Source organism: Salvelinus alpinus, chromosome 28 (genome assembly GCF_045679555.1).
Source record: "Salvelinus alpinus chromosome 28, SLU_Salpinus.1, whole genome shotgun sequence".
Lineage (NCBI taxonomy): Eukaryota > Metazoa > Chordata > Actinopteri > Salmoniformes > Salmonidae > Salvelinus > Salvelinus alpinus.
Genome location: NC_092113.1, coordinates 9,069,980 through 9,085,802, shown reverse-complemented (window position 1 = coordinate 9,085,802; position 15,823 = coordinate 9,069,980). Strand labels below are relative to the sequence as shown.

General features: G+C 45.3%; 1 protein-coding gene across 4 annotated transcripts in view; it reads left to right on the top strand.

The window, feature by feature from the left end:
* LOC139557128 (nuclear receptor coactivator 3-like) overlaps positions 1 to 15,823 on the top strand; it is a 124,156-nt gene that overhangs the window by 64,130 nt on the left and 44,203 nt on the right. Inside the window, exon 2 of one of the 4 annotated variants that reach the window (XM_071371513.1) lies at positions 6,728 to 6,819. The exons of 1 other annotated variant lie outside the window; for it this stretch is intronic. The gene's annotated coding sequence lies outside the window, so the exon portion shown is untranslated. Of the gene's footprint in view, positions 1 to 6,727; positions 6,820 to 7,965; positions 8,594 to 15,823 lie in introns of those variants that run through there. 2 more of the 4 variants (XM_071371517.1, XM_071371516.1) reach the window with 2 other exon arrangements.

Below are 15,823 nucleotides of genomic sequence, written 5' to 3'. Positions count from 1 at the left end.
GAAGGTTGAACTCCAGCTGGCCCATTCTAGGGAAGGTTGAACTCCAGTTGGCCCATTCTAGGGAAGGTTGAACTCCAGCTGGCCCATTCTAGGGAAGGTTGAACTCCAGTTGGCCCATTCTAGGGAAGGTTGAACTCCAGTTGGCCCATTCTAGGGAAGGTTGAACTCCAGTTGGCCCATTCTAGGGAAGGTGGGTGGTAAACTAGCTAATTGGATTGTAGATTAGCTCAACGACTTACCGCTCCTGTTGTGTATGGTGAACTTTTGTGTAGGATGACAACAGTTATATCTGACTACAAAACTACTCAGTTCCGCGGGAGAGTTTCTACCACCAAACTGTTTCATCATTACGTAGGACTTAGAAACTTTGAGTCTTCTCTGTGTGTGTGTGTGTGTGTGTGTGTGTGTGTGTGTGTGTGTGTGTGTGTGTGTGTGTGTGTGTGTGTGTGTGTGTGTGTGTGTATATACACACAAATATATATATATATATATAACTTGACTGTTGAGTTAAGGTTAGGGCTGTTGGAGTTGCAGTAGGTACTGTACTGTAGTTTCTTGGAAGGGATGACTCATGCAAAGGCCTATTTCCTTATTTTTTGAATATGTAAATGGTTGTTTGGTGGCAACAGCCACGGTAGACACACCCTGGGCTGCCGCCTGCTAGCAGAGTTATTTCTGATCTCAGGACGGCAGCGAGGAGTTATCTTAACCAGGTCCTAGATCAGATATTATGGCATGGCAATGATAGTCAGAGAAGTTCACAAAGGGCATTTCCATGTAAAAGGACCCATGAGCACCAACATGTGACGTTCATAGGAGCATGTCAAATCTAGTGCCATTTGAAAGCTGAACCTATATTTTTTTGAAAATAAGGCATAGATAAATGTTTCAACCATTTTATATCTGAAATATTGGGAATAAGCAAATGCTTTGATTTCTGGTCAAACAGATGGAAAAGGAATCTTAGAAAATATCTACCAGAAAGGTATTAGAAATACATGAAAACACAACAATGTTGAAGTAAAGACCCCTGCCAACTAATATCAACACTTCTATTTAGTTTAGGATAAATTACACTACATGGTCAAAAGTATATGGACACCCCTTCAAATTTGTGGATTCGGCTATTTCAGCAATACCCGTTGATGACAGGTGTATAAAATTGAGCACGCAGCCATGCAATCTCCATAGACAAACATTGGCAGTAGAATGGCCTTACTGAAGAGCTCAGAGACTTTCAACGTGGCACCGTCATAGGATGCCACCTTTCCAACAAGTCAGTTCGTCAAATGTCTGCCCTGCTAGATCTGCCCCAGTGCTGTTATTGTGAAGTGGAAACGTCTAGGAGCAACAACGGCTCAGCTGTGAAGTGGTAGGCCACACAAGCTCACAGATAGGACTGCCGAGTGCTGAGTGCTGTAAAAATTGTCTGTCGGTTGCAACACTCCAAACTTCCTCTGGAAGCAACATCAGCACAAGAACTGTTCTTCAGGAGCTTCATGAAATGGGTTTCTGTGGCCGAGCAGTCGCACACAAGCCTAAGATCACCATGCGCAATGCCAAGTGTCGACGTGATGTAAAGCTCGCCGCCATTGGACTCTAGAGTAATGAATCACACTTCACCATCTGGCAGTTCGACGGACAATTCTGTGTTTGGTGGATGAAAGGAGAACGCTAATTTCTCCAATGCATAGTGCCAACTGTAAAGTTTGGTGGAGGAGTAATAATATTATTACGTATTACGTATTATTACGAGATAGTTGACTGCAGGTATCAACTTAAAAAGTAGCTAGAAATATTCTGATATATTGAAAAACTTCAAATAAATAGTTTTGATGGTATTGTGAAAACCATCCTGTGGCTTTTTCTAAATATCCCGGTGCCTTCGTAAAGTATTCAGACCCCTTTACTTTTTCCACATTTTGTTACATTACCTTATTCTAAAATGGATTAAATAAAAAAAATCCTCAGCAGTCTACACACAATACCACATAATGACAAATCAAAAACAGGCATGTCAGAACAAAAACCAAGCCATGAGGTCGAAGGAATTGTCCGTAGAGCTCAGAGACAGGATTGTGTCGAGGCACAGATCTGGGGAAGGGTACCAAAACATTTCCTGCAGCATTGAAGTCCCCAAGAGCACAGTGACCTCCATCATTCTTAAATTGAAGAAGTTTGGAACCACCAAGACTCTTCTTAGAGCTAGTTGACTGGCCAAACTGAGCAATCGGGGGAGAAGAAAGGCCTTGGTCAGGGAGGTGACCAAGAACCCGATGGTCACTCTGACAGAGCTCTAGAGTTTCTCTGTGGAGATAGGAGAACCTTCCAGAAGGACAACCCTCTCTGCAGCACTCCACCAATCAGGCATTTATGGTAGAGTGGCCAGATGGAATCAAGTCTTCAGTAAAAGGCACATGACAGCCCGCTTGGAGTTTGCCAAAAGGCTCCTGAAGACTCTCAGACCATGATAAACAAGATTCTCTGGTCTGATGAAACCAAGATTGAACTCGTTGACCTGAATGCCAAGCGTCACGTTTGGAGGAAACCTGGAACCATCCCTATGGTGAAGCATGGTGGTGGCAGCATCATGCTGTGGAGATGTTTTTCAGCGGCAGGGACTGGGAGACTAGTCAGGATCGAGGCAAAGATAAACGGAGCAAAGTACAGAGAGATCCTTGATGAAAACCTGCTCCAGAGCACTCAGGACCTCAGACTGGGGCGAAGGTTCACCTTCCAACAGGACAACGACCCTAAGCACACAGCCAAGACAATGCAGTAGTGGCTTCGGGACAAGTCTCTGAATGTCCTTGAGTGGCCTAGACAGAGCCTGGACTTGAACCCGATCGAACAACTCTGAAGAGACCAGAAAATGGCTGTGTAGCAACGCTCTCCATCCAACCTGACAGAGCTTTAGAAGATCTGCAGAGAAGAATGGGAGAAACCCCCAAATACATGTGTGCCAAGCTTGTAGCGTCATACCCAGGAAGACTCGAGGCTGTAAACGCTGCCAACAGATGCTTCAACATGTGGAAAAAGTCAAGGGGTCTGAATACTTTCCGAAGGCACTGTATATGTGGTATACCGCCCAAGCCAAACGTCTATGATTGGTTCAGATTTGGTCCCGTTCGGACCAACCAAATTTGGTCTTGTTTGTGGGGCGGGGCTCATTAAATTAGCCAGTGTGTCAGATAATACCCAACTATGCAAAGGAGCTATTAGGATACATCACCATGAAGAGAATGATATTCATATCCATAATTATGCATTTCTGTGTAGTACAGATCATTGACCCATGATAATATTCCGTTACTGGGTGTAAATCCACTTATTGTAGTTCAATAACCAATAAAGTGAATGTGTTTTTGTAAAATGTTCGGTGTAAATTGTTAAAAGGAGTCATTTGTGCATAGAGTCGTATGGTTTGTTGCACTTTTGGAATCAATGGTTTGAAAGTGAAAAATCGGAGTCTCATGCACAATTCCATTACCGTGGAATTGCCCCTGAGGCACATACAGATCTGGGACCGGTCCATTTATTTCACCCTCCTCTTTCTGTGTGTTATGTTGTCCCTGTCTGTGGATCTATTGTTGGTAAGAGTTGGAGCCGTGGCTCTGTCTGGTGATGGTGTTTGTTCCAAACACAGAGTTAGTCACGGCCAAATCTTTGCTCTCTGCAGTCTTCATTTGTTCACACTGAGTGGGTTACTCGAGGAGAGCATCCAATGAAGGCCCTCACTGTGTCTCCAAATGTTGCTACTCCATTTCTGATTGGCTGGAATTAGGGACGTAGTACAGTGGAGACGGTCACCCGCGTCTCGTGTCGTAAATTGAGTCAGTGGTCCGTTTTTGTACAAGCTCTTTTTTTGTTGTTGATGAACTTGGGGAGAGTGTAGATTTCAAGATGGCCTTCCCCCCACTCCCCCGTCTCTGGTGGCCCCTCCTTTGTGAAGCTGAGCTGTGGATCCATTTGTAATTTTTTTATTTATTAGCCTCTGTGGTGTGATTTGTTGAAGGGGAGGCCAGGGGCCAACATGTAGCTTGGCTCCTATTCTACTAGTGTGTAAGTGCCGGTTTTGTTGGAGGGGAATAGGGCTCAGCTAAAGCAGAGTCACCCAGAGCGCACACACACACACACACACACACACACACACACACACACACACACACACACACACACACACACATATTGTAGCTTTATGTGGGCCTTTGTGTGCTGGCTAACGCCGAAACAGTCTCCCTTATTCTGTGCCAGAACACACAGAGAAAAAGAAAGTCAGACAGAAGGAGAAAAAGACAGAGTTCCATTATTAAAGACAGGAACGAGAGAGAGAGAGAGAGAAATGGAGGGAGGGGTGGACAGTGGAACAGGGAAAAAGACTTAGAGAACTATGTAGAAGACACATGAGAGAAAGAAACAACGAAAGAGTAAGCAGAGAGAGACAGAATGGGTGAGCTTCTTACTGTATGTGCGAGAGTATATCATTGGCCCTTTTTAGTATGTCGTTTGCTCGCTACACAAATGTGCTCTGCCCCGAAGCGTTGTCGTGATTGTCCGTTATGGTATGAATGTGTTTTGAGTCGAGGTGTGTCTGCTGGCTGCCTGCCCTTATGCAACATCAGGCAGACTTCCAGGTGCAAACAGACAGACAGGCCGATGGACAGACGAACACATAGACTTCGCCTGCATTGACTGAGACTGATCTCCCCATTCTACCTGTGGCAGTCTTTTGCAGGGACAGGCAGGCAGGAAGACAGGCAGGTGGACCATGCTCCACCATGCAGGTGGAGCCTCCCTACCTCTATACTGTCTGACTCGCCAGTTGACTCTCCAGATTTTCCCCTCAGTCCCAGTCTGAGATCCAAGTCATCTCTTTCTCCTCCCTCCCTCCTCTTCCACATTCTCTCCATTATTTAGCTGAGCCTTGGGCTGTGTTGTTGAGGGCAGACATGGATGACAGGCGGACCCACCGGGCGCCGAGCGCAGAATGGGACTAAAGACTGTAATTATTAAGGGGAACAATCCTTTATCTGTCTTCAAATCACTTTGGACTTTAATGGTGTTTGTTTAACAAGACCAAGGTGAGACGATGTGAATAATTTAGTGATTTGTGTGGTTATATGCCGCTGCGGCGGCTTCATGCGCGTAAAGGGACGCACGCGCACACCCCCAGTCTCTTTTATAGTTAAAGCACAGGCTCTTTTTGTGCAAAGTGTAATTGAGGAGCAGAGTGGGCTAAACAGAGTGTAGATGAGAAGAGGGGTCTGGAAAAGCCTCAGAGAGAGCGTGCCTCCGTGCCTGTAAGCTGAACACACACTCGATGCATCTTAAGCTCGTTCTCACTGTTCTTCAAGGCCTAACATGTATACACAAGCGACACATGCAGCTAACGACTGGAGCATTTTATTAGTGCTGTTCTTTATGGCTTTGCTAAAGCTCAGAGTTGATGCGAGTCGAGCACAATGGTGCATTAATGATCCCACTGAAGGCCTCTCTGTCCCCTTTTTTACCCCCAATGCTTAAACACTCACTGGAAGTCCGTTTTTGTGTGTGTGTGTGTGTGTGTGTGTGTGTGTAGCAGAAAATGTTTGTCAAAAAAGTCGATTCCCCTTTTGTCACGGACACGCTATAAATCCACTCTGGTTAATTGGTCCCTCTTTCTCTCACTCTATTTCTCTCTATTTCCCGCCTCTCAATTAATAGGAAACCCATCGACTGAAGGTGGGTCTTTGTTGGTTTTGAGGATCCATACGTCACCAAAACTAGAGACCCCCTGACAGCCCCCATCTGGTCCTCATCACGAGGTGCCGCCAACGGTCAGGCTGGATGCTGTATGGCACACAGGCACGCACGCGCTCACACACACATACACACGTACACACACACAGGCACACACACTCTCACTGACGTACAAACCTATACATGCAGGCACATGTTCTGTCTCTCACGAAGCATGTGACAAATAACATTTGATTCGATTTCTGTTGTGCTTTAGAGTGTCTAAAGCACAACAGAAATCGAATCAAATGTTATTTGTCACATGCTTCGTAAACAACAAGGTGTAGACTGAGTGAAATGCACACACACACACATACACACACACACACACACGTACGCACACTCACATGCGCGTACACAGAGGAACATGAGACATCCCAGTGGTTTGGCCGTCTCGCTCGCTCACGCTGACGGCAGGGTGTCATGGAAACGCCTACCTCTCACCATGGTTACACACTCCTTACCCCAAGAGGATGGTACTCTCTTCTTTCGAGGCGCTTCTTCCTCTCTGTATTTCAGACCAGGACAAAAATGAAAAGGCAACATTGTTAGGATGGCGGTCGAATCTAAGCCAGTGGTCTGTCTGTGCGTGTTGGCTTGGTTTCACATGCACTCAGCTGCTCACCCCTCGGTCTCTCTCTAATACTTCTGTACTTGCTGTCAAAATCGTGTCACACCCTTTTTTCGGGATTCAGAAGTTGTGTGTGTGTGTACGTACATTAGTCTGCGCGTGTGAAAGCGCGTTCACGCGAATCGTCCTACGTTTACCGAGAGCCCCAGGCTGCCTGCCTCATGTCTCCTGCTCCTCATTACCATGTGAATGATGTTTCCTGGGTGGTCATTAACAACTTGATTAATAACGTATAAACATCATTTTGACAACATAACGGAATATAAAATGTCTGGCAAAAGTGCTTATTATTATTATTATTGTGTGTGTGTTTTATAGACACCAGCGTAGAAGACCAGTAGACCGTTCCAGAATAGGACCATTATCTCCAAGAGAGAACTCGTCTCGTCCACTCCAGGCTCCGTCACAAGGTGGGTCACTTGTCATCACACGGCTGTTGGCATGGTTACCTGTTTAGGTGGACTAGGCCTATAATTTGTTGTAGACAGAGAGTGAAAATGGAGTGGGATCTCTATTGTTGACTTTTTACTCATCTGTTCTGCAGCAAAAACATTCTTTCTGACCCCCTTGGCCAGACCGTAGAGGTTGAGCGACGAGAGAGGACGTGGTGATTTAGATCGATGGGCCATTACCTCCAGGAGCCATTTTGGATTTGTCATATTGCGTTTCAAAGCGTTCTCCCCTGAGAGATGGTACAGGTTCCCAGCGAAAGAAAGAAGAATTGGGTGAGAGATACAGAGGGTAGCGAGAGAGCCCGAAAGAGGGAGGGATGAGAGTGGGAGGGCAGATTTCGTGGTAGAGAGAGGGAGGTTGAGAGAAAGGTGGAATGAGAGAGAGGCTGCTGGGGAGGCAGCAGGAGAAAATCTAATTAGTCTCCCTGCTCTGCCTGCCATAGAGACAGAAATAAAGCATTAATCTTTACCCTAGTCTGCAGGTGACAGAAACACACCCGCACTCAAGTGAAGAGAGGGATAGTGGTGGTGTAGGAAGAGAGGTGGGGGAGAGTATGCCTTTAGAGGTGGTATATAGAGAGCAGGGGGAGGAGAGGAGTAGATCAGGGGAAGAGCGGGAGGATAGAATGATGGTTATGGAGAGGAGGGGGTAGAGTAGAGAAGTGGGATATCTGCAGGTGACTCTGGGATTCTGCCGCATCGTGTCACACGGACTTAGATCACCAGAAAGACTCCTCTACCCATAATGCCTCAGTCAGTCCTGCATACCAATCATTCTCTAGTATCAACCCAATGCAATATGGATTTTGCTTAACTTTGGCCCGATATGGGCTAATTATAGTGGAGATCACCAACCTGACTACAGCCAGTCATTGTCAGAGCAGTGAGCTAAACATCAGCACGGCTGTAGACGGCAGGTCTGACTGTCTCATGTTCCTACTGGGTGTTTACATGATCTGACCGGGACGCGTTGCACTTCTGTTTTGTCAACAGAGATTATGAAACTGGGGCTGGCTGGCTGGCTGGTTGGGCAACAGCCGCCGCTGTCTGTATCGCCTAGCCTCACAACTCCCTCCCCTCGCTCACCACACAACCACCTCCCCATCCCCCGCCTGCCTGCCCGCCCGCCTCCCTGCTTGCCCACTCTCTCGCACCCGAAAAAGAACGAGGAGAGAGACTTTTATCTGACACAGGAAGCCTGAGTCTGTCTGCCTTTCCCAGCGTTATATTGTACATTTGAGTCATTTAGCAGACGGGTGGAACGACCATATGTCACAGTCATAGTAAGTACATTTCTCCTCAATAAAGTAGGATATCATTGGGGTGCCAGGACAGAGAAGAGCTTGGACTGGGCTGATCGGGAGCTGCCCTACCGTAGGGGTGAAAGGGCCAAGAGACCAGAGGTGGCAGAACGGAGTGCTCGGGTTGGGGTGTAAGGTTTGAGCATAGCCCGAAGGTAGGGGGGGGGGGCAATTAATCTTGCTGCTCCATAGCCAAGTACCATGGTCTTGTAGTGGAATGCTTGCTTCAACTGGAAGCCAGTGGAGTGTGCGAAGGAGCGGGGTGACATGGAAGAACTTGGAAGGTTGAACACCAGGCGGGCTGCAGCGTTCTGGATGAGTTGCAGGGGTTTGATGGGACAAGCGGGGAGCCCAGCCAACAGCGAGTTGCAGTAGTCCAGACGGGAGAATACAAGTACCTGGATTAGGACCTGCGTCGCTTCCTGTGTGAGGTAGGGTCGTACTCTACGGATGTTGTAAAGCATGAACCTGCAGGAGCGAGTCACTGCTTTGATGTTTGTACGGAACGACAGGGTGTTTGTTGTCCAGGGTCACGCTAAGGTTCTTTGCACTCTGGGAGGGGGACACCGTGGAGTTGTCAACCGTGATGGAGAGGTCTTTTAGTGGGCAGGCCTTTCCGGAGAGGAAGAGCAGCTCTGTCTTGTCGAGGTTGAGCTTGAGGTGGTGGGCCGACATCCAAGCTGAGATATCTGCCAGGTACGCAGAGGGGCCGCAGCCGGTGATCAGGGATGAGTTGATGAGGGAAGTGAGGAATGGGAGAAGGTCTCCAGAGATGGACTGGGGAAGGGAGGAGGGGATGGGGTCGGATGCCGTCAACCTTCTTTTCAAAGTGGTTGACAAAGTCGTCCACAGGGAGGGAGGAAGGTGGAGGATTAAGGAGGGAGGAGAAGGTGGAAAAGAGTTTCCTAGGGTTAGAGGCAGAAGCTTGAAATTTAGAGTGAAGGAATCTGGCTTTAGCAGCGGATACAGATGAAAGTAGAGAGGAAGGAGTGAAAGGATGATAGGTCCTCTGGAAGTTTAGTTTAGCAGAAGGGAGAGATGATCGAAGAGGAGAGCGTAGTGGGAGACGGAGAGCAAAGATTGCAAAAGCGCATTACCATCTTGGTAGGGGTTAAGTAGCTAGGGTTGGAGGAAAGGGAGACAGAAAAGGAAACAAATGAGTAATCAGAAACCTGGATGGCGGTTGCAGTGAGATTAGTAGGTGTACAAGCCTCTAGTTAAGATGAGGTCAAGCGTATTGCCTGCCTTGTGAGGGGAAGGGGACTGGGAAAGGGTGAGGTCAAATGTGGCAAGGAGGGGAAGGAGAGAGTCGGAAAGAAATGAATCGAAGGCAGACGTCAGGAGGTTGAAGTCGCCAGGTACGAAGAGTGGTGAGCGATCTTCAGGAAAGGATCTTATCAAGGTGTCAATTTCTCTAAGGGCACCTGGTGGGTGATAGATGACAATGTGGGTGGCTTGAGTGGACCAGTGACAGCATGGAATTCAAATGAGGAGATGGACAGGTGAGAGAGGGGGAAAAGAGAATCTCAGTTGAGGAGGAATTACAACCAGATGCTCTCGGACTACGAGAGAAAGAGTAATCGGATGAAGAGAGAGCAGCTGGAGTAGCAGTGTGCTCTGGGGTGATCCATGTCTCCGTCAGGGCCAAAGAGTCAAGGGATTGAAGGGCAGCATAGGCTGAGATGAACTTGCCGTTCTTGCCTGTAGATCGGCAGTTCCAAACGCTGCCAGGGACCAGGAGTTCCACATGGGTACACTAAATTAGAAGAGTTGCAGCCAAGGAGCGTCAGTGAAGCCTACAGGGAGAGGCGCGAACAGGAATAGAAAACACACACATGCACTATATATGCAAAAGTATGTGGATAACCCTGGAGATTGCTTGACTCCATAAAAAAAAAACGTTTTAGTACAGATATACCACATTGGAGAGATTAGTCAAATGCTGTTGAAACATCAACGTACACGGGCCAAAGAGATTTCTCCATACGTAGTCTATAGTTTATTTTGATGAACTATTATTTGTTTTCTGCCTCAGTTTGTTTCACCAGCCTGTGTGTCGCCGCTCAATAACCCTTTTTAGACATTTGTTTGTTTGTTGTTTGTTGAGTTTTTCTCTAGTATGACTCATGTTATCGTGGGAGGCTTTTTCTTCTTGATTTTTTTTCTCCCTTTTGAGTCAGACAACTGAGATAGAGAGAGAGTCTCTCTCTCTCTCTCTCTCTCTCTCTCTCTCTCTGTCTCTCTCTGTCTCTCTCTGTCTCTCTCTGTCTCTGTCTCTGTCTCTGTCTCTGTCTCTGTCTCTTGTTTCTGTCTGCCCCTCCTGAGTGTGTTGTGCATTTCACTTGTGTTAGTTGAGGTGTAACTGAAGTTGTTGTGTTACCTTACACACACACACACACACACACACACACACACACACACACACACACACACACACACACACACACACACACACACACACACACACACACACACACACACACACACACACACACACACACACACACACACACACACACACACACAAAGCTAGTGTTACGGATCTGTTTGAGTGGAAAGTGAGAGAATGTTCCTCAGTACAAAGTCTTCATTGCAAAGTGATATAACATGGGTTGGGTAAACAGTAACACATTTTGGCTCCCATACACAGACACATGATCAAGGTACAGTCAGACCTACCTGTGCACCCAACTCTTATCTCGTGTCACTGTTCCTCAGTCTCTCTCCCTCCTACTCTGCCCATCTTTCTCTTGATCCTCTCTCTTCTCTCCTTCTCTATATCATCCCCTCTACCTAATGCCATCCCTTACTCTAACCCTCTGTCTTTATCCTCCTTCCCTCCTTTCCTCCCTTCCCCTCTCACTTCCTTCCTCTCTTCCTCCCCCTCTCCCTCTCTTCCTCCCCCCCTCTCTTCCTCCCCCTCTCCCTCCTGTGCCTGCCTAGCGTCATGCCTGAAAACAGCTGCCTAATGGCTCTCAAAGACACAAACATCATCAGTCATGAGAGAGCTGCTCGTTTTGGACCCATCCTCCACCTTAAATCGTTCATGCTTATTTTCTCAACGCGCACACACACACACACACACACACACACACACGGCCGTGCTATTACCATGTTGGCTGCATCTTCAATACTCGCCCCGGACAACATGTCTGCCTCTTTCTCTCTCTCTCTCTCTCTCTCTCTCTCTCTCTCTCTCTCTCTCTCTCTCTCTCTCTCTCTCTCTCTCTCTCTCTCTCTCTCTCTCTCTCTCTCTCTCTCTCTCTCGATCTGCAAATGTCATCTCTAAACTGTATCAATAACCTTGCCATATCTCACCTTTTTTTTTTTTTTTCATGCCATATCTCACCTTTTTCTCTTTTTTTGGCTTGCATTGTTTATATTCTGCTGAAGCGGTGAGTTCATGGGCAAGTAATATTATTCTAATTGTTTTTATTTAGGGGGTAGATCAGCTTTAATTTTGAAGACAGATTGTGGTTTCTATCAATGTAATTGTCTGCATCATTTCCAATGACCGATATTTAAGTTTTTGTAAATATACAGTAGCTCCATGTAAATGTTGCAATTTTTCGGCCATTCCTGAACCTGTGACCAAAAACAAGCTACATATTGGTAGTATCAAAACAAGGGATCTAATCAAATCAAATGTTATATGTTACATGCGCCGAATAGAACAGGTGTAGACCTTACAGCGAAATTCTTACTTACAAGCCCTTAACCAACAATGCAGTTTTAAGAAAGATAGCTAAAAAATAAGAAATGAAAGTAACAAATAATGAAAGAGCAGCAGTAAAATAACAATAGCAAGGCTATATATAGGGGTTACCTGTACAGAGTCAATGTGCGGGGGCACCGGTTAGTCAAGGTAATATATACATGTGGGTAGAGTTATTAAAGTGACTTATGCATAGATAATAACAGAGAGTAGCAGCAGTGTAAAAGGGGGGTGCAATGCAAGTAGTCTAGGTAGCCATTTCATTAGATGTTCAGTAGTCTTATGGCTTGGGGGTAGAAGCTGTTTAGAAGCCTCTTGGACCTAGACTTGGCGCTCCAGTACCGCTTGCCGTGCGGTAGCAGAAAGAACAGTCTATGACTAGGTTAAGTCTTTGACAATTTTTAGGGACTTCCTCTGACACCGCCTGGTATAGAGGTCCTGGATAGCAGGAAGCTAGGCCCCGGTGATGTACTGTGCCGTACACACTACCCTCTGTAGTGCCTTGCGGTTGGATGCCGAGCAGGTCCCATACCAGACAGTGATGCAACCCATCAGGATGCGCTCGATGGTGCAGCTGTAGAACCTTTTGAGGATCTGAGGACCCATGCCAAATCTTTTCAGTCTCCTGAGGGGGAATAGGTTTGGTCGTCCCCACTTCACGACTGTCTTGGTGTGCTTGGACCATGTTAGTTTGTTGGTGATGTGGATGCCAAGGAACTTGAAGCTCTCAACCTGCTCCACTACAGCCCGGTCGATGAGAATGGGGTGTGCTCGGTCCTCCTTTTCCTGTAGTCCACGATCATCTCATTTGTCTTGATCACAGGGAGAGGTTGTTGTCCTTGCACCACACGGTCAGGTCTCTGACCTCCTCCCTATAGGCTGTCTCATCGTTGTCGGTGATCAGGCCTACCACTGTTGTGTCATCAGCAAACTTAATGATGGTGTTGGAGTCGTGCCTGGCCGTGTGAACAGGGAGTACAGGAGGGGACTGAGCACGCACCCCTGAGTGGCCCCCGCGTTGAGGATCAGTGTGGCGGTTGTGTTGTTACCTACCCTTACCACCTGGGGGCAGCCCGTCAGGAAGTCCAGGATCCAGTTGCAGAGGGAGGTGTTATGCCCAGGGTCCCTAGCTTAGTGCTTTGAGTGCACTATGGTGTTGAACGCTGAGCTGTAGTCAATGAATAGCATTCTCACATAGGTGTTCCTTTTGTTCAGGTGGGAAAGGGCATTGTGGAGTGCAATAGAGATTGCATCATCTGTGGATCTGTTGGTGCGGTATGCAAATTGGAGTGGGTCTAGGGTTTCTGGGATAATGGTGTTGATGTGAGCCATGACCAGCCTTTCAAAGCATTTCATGGCTACAGACGTACGTGCTACGGTCGGTAGTCATTTAGGCAGGTTACCTTAGTGTTCTTGGGCACAGGGACTATTGTCGTCTGCTTGAAACATGTTGGTATTACAGACTCAGACAGGGAGAGGTTGAAAATGTCAGTGAAGACACTTGCCAGTTGGTCAGCGCATGCTCGGAGTACATGTCCTGGTAATCTGTCTGGCCCTGCGGCATTGTGAATGTTGACCTGTTTAAAGGTCTTACTCACATCGGCTACAGAGAGCGTGATCACACAGTCGTCCGGAACAGCTGATGCTCTCATGCTTGTTTCAGTGTTACTTGCCTCGAAGCGAGTATAGAAGATATTTAGCTCCATGGAACCATGGAATTGGCACATCGAAAATCTCCTTCCAACTATTTTGCAACCTGTATGATGCAGCTGTTATTTTTTTTGTCCTTAAATTAAACTGGTATGCTTTATTATTTATCACAATTTTCTTTACCCAATTTTGGTCTTTAATGCAGGGATGATAGACAAGTTCCTTACCTTCTCCCCTTTCCACTTGCCTCCTCAATATTTGCGGTAATGCTACAATCAGATGGCTGTAATTTTGGATAGAGCAAACATTTGCATATATTTCTGTTAGCTGCATGTATGACAACTCCACCAGTCCTATTTATGATATCATTTACAAAGTTGATCCTTTTTCTTTTTTATTCAAAAAATATTTTTATATCAATAAGTATATTTGAGTTTAACCATAATATTTCTTATAATATTTGTTCTCTCTTTTCTGGTGGATTAAACTGAAATTGCAACCAGCTTTCTGTTGCTTGTTTTTAAAATAGGGATATTTTTGAGATTATTTCATTTTTATGTAACTGAAAGTGAGAGGTTGTAATCTGAATGAAGAGAAAAGGGCCATTCTTAAACACCGGGTGAGCCATTATTACTAATCTGCTAGAGAACCAGATCAGATTTAAGCATAGTTTTTGTATGACTGAAGCCTTTAGTGAGAGGTCCAATGCTTTAATATTTCATTTCTACCCTCTGAATTCATATTCATTATATAACTGGGTCGGTTTAATTTTGTCTGGTTTGCCGTTCCAAATAAAGTGGAATATTTTTTGTTCACATAATAAAATAAAAAAACAAGTCGTTAGGTGTAGGCAGGGCCATAAGTAAATAGGTCAACTGGGATATGACTAAATAATTAATCAGGGTGATTTTTCCACAAATAGATAGGTGTTATCTGATTTGGCAAACTTTCTATAAAATTTGTTGCAGTGAGATCCTTTCTTCCAGGATATGAATACCGAGTTTGTCCACTTCACTTTCGGGCCATTTTATTGGTAAACTACACAGGAATGTAAACGTTTTTTTTTTTTTGGAGATCCAATACGTAATATGGTGCACTTATCGTGATTTGGTTTTAATCCAGAGAGGTTAGAAACATTTTCTAGATCCTTGATGAGGCTGTGCAGGGATCCAAATTGCGGATTTAAAATAAAAAATGAATCATCAGCGTACAAGGTCACATTTGTTTTTAAACCTTGGATTTATAGCCCCTTGACACTATTGTTGGATCTGATTTTAATAGCTAACATTTCGATGGCCATAATAAATATCTTGTTTTACTCCTCTTTCTGAGAAGTAGACGTTATTTGCTATTTTACACCTAGGGTTACTGTACATAACTTTAACCCATTGTATAAGAGATTCTCCAAAATTAAAATAGTCCAGACATTTATATATAAATTCAAGTTATACTTTATCAAAGGCCTTTTCAAAGTCAGCTATGAATACCAGGCCTGGTTTCCCAGATTTTTCATAGTGTTTTATTGTTTCAAATACTTGTTTAAATTGTTTCCCATACTTGTTTAAATTATCTGGAATTGTGAATCAGTGAATTATAAGTGAAATAATCTGTCTGTAAACAATTGTTGGAAGAATTACTTGTGTTATGCACAAAGTAGATGTCCTAACCGACTTGCCAAAACTATAGTTTGTTAACAAGAAATTTGTGGAGTGGTTGAAAAACGAGTTTTAATGACTCCAACCTAAGTGTATGTAAACTTCTGACTTCAACTGTATATATATATATATATATATATATATTTATTATTATTATAATATATTTTTGCTTCACATTTTCAACCAGTACATTGATATTTTCCAATGGAGCTATACATTTGGGTGGGTATTTTCTCTCGCCCGAGTAGCCTCGTTTCGCTGCCAAAAATAAAATGAAACCATCTAGTGAAATAACAACAAAATGTCAAATACAGGTAGCCTAGTCAAATAAGTCTTGCGGGAATTCCACTAACGGTCCGTATGTAGCCAAACGTAGCTGCTGCTCATGTTGGTATCTGTACTGATGGAGCAAAAGCCATGACAGGGAGACATGGTAGAGTGGATACTCGCATGCAAGCAGTTGCTCCCGACGCCACTTGGGTACACTGCAACATCAACCGAGAGGCTCTTGCTGCCAAGAGAATGCCTGACAGCTTGAAAGACGTTTTGGACACTACAGTGAAAATGGTTAACTTTGTTAAAGCAAGGCCCCTGAACCCACGTGTTTTTTCTGCACTATGCAATGATATGGGCAGCGACCA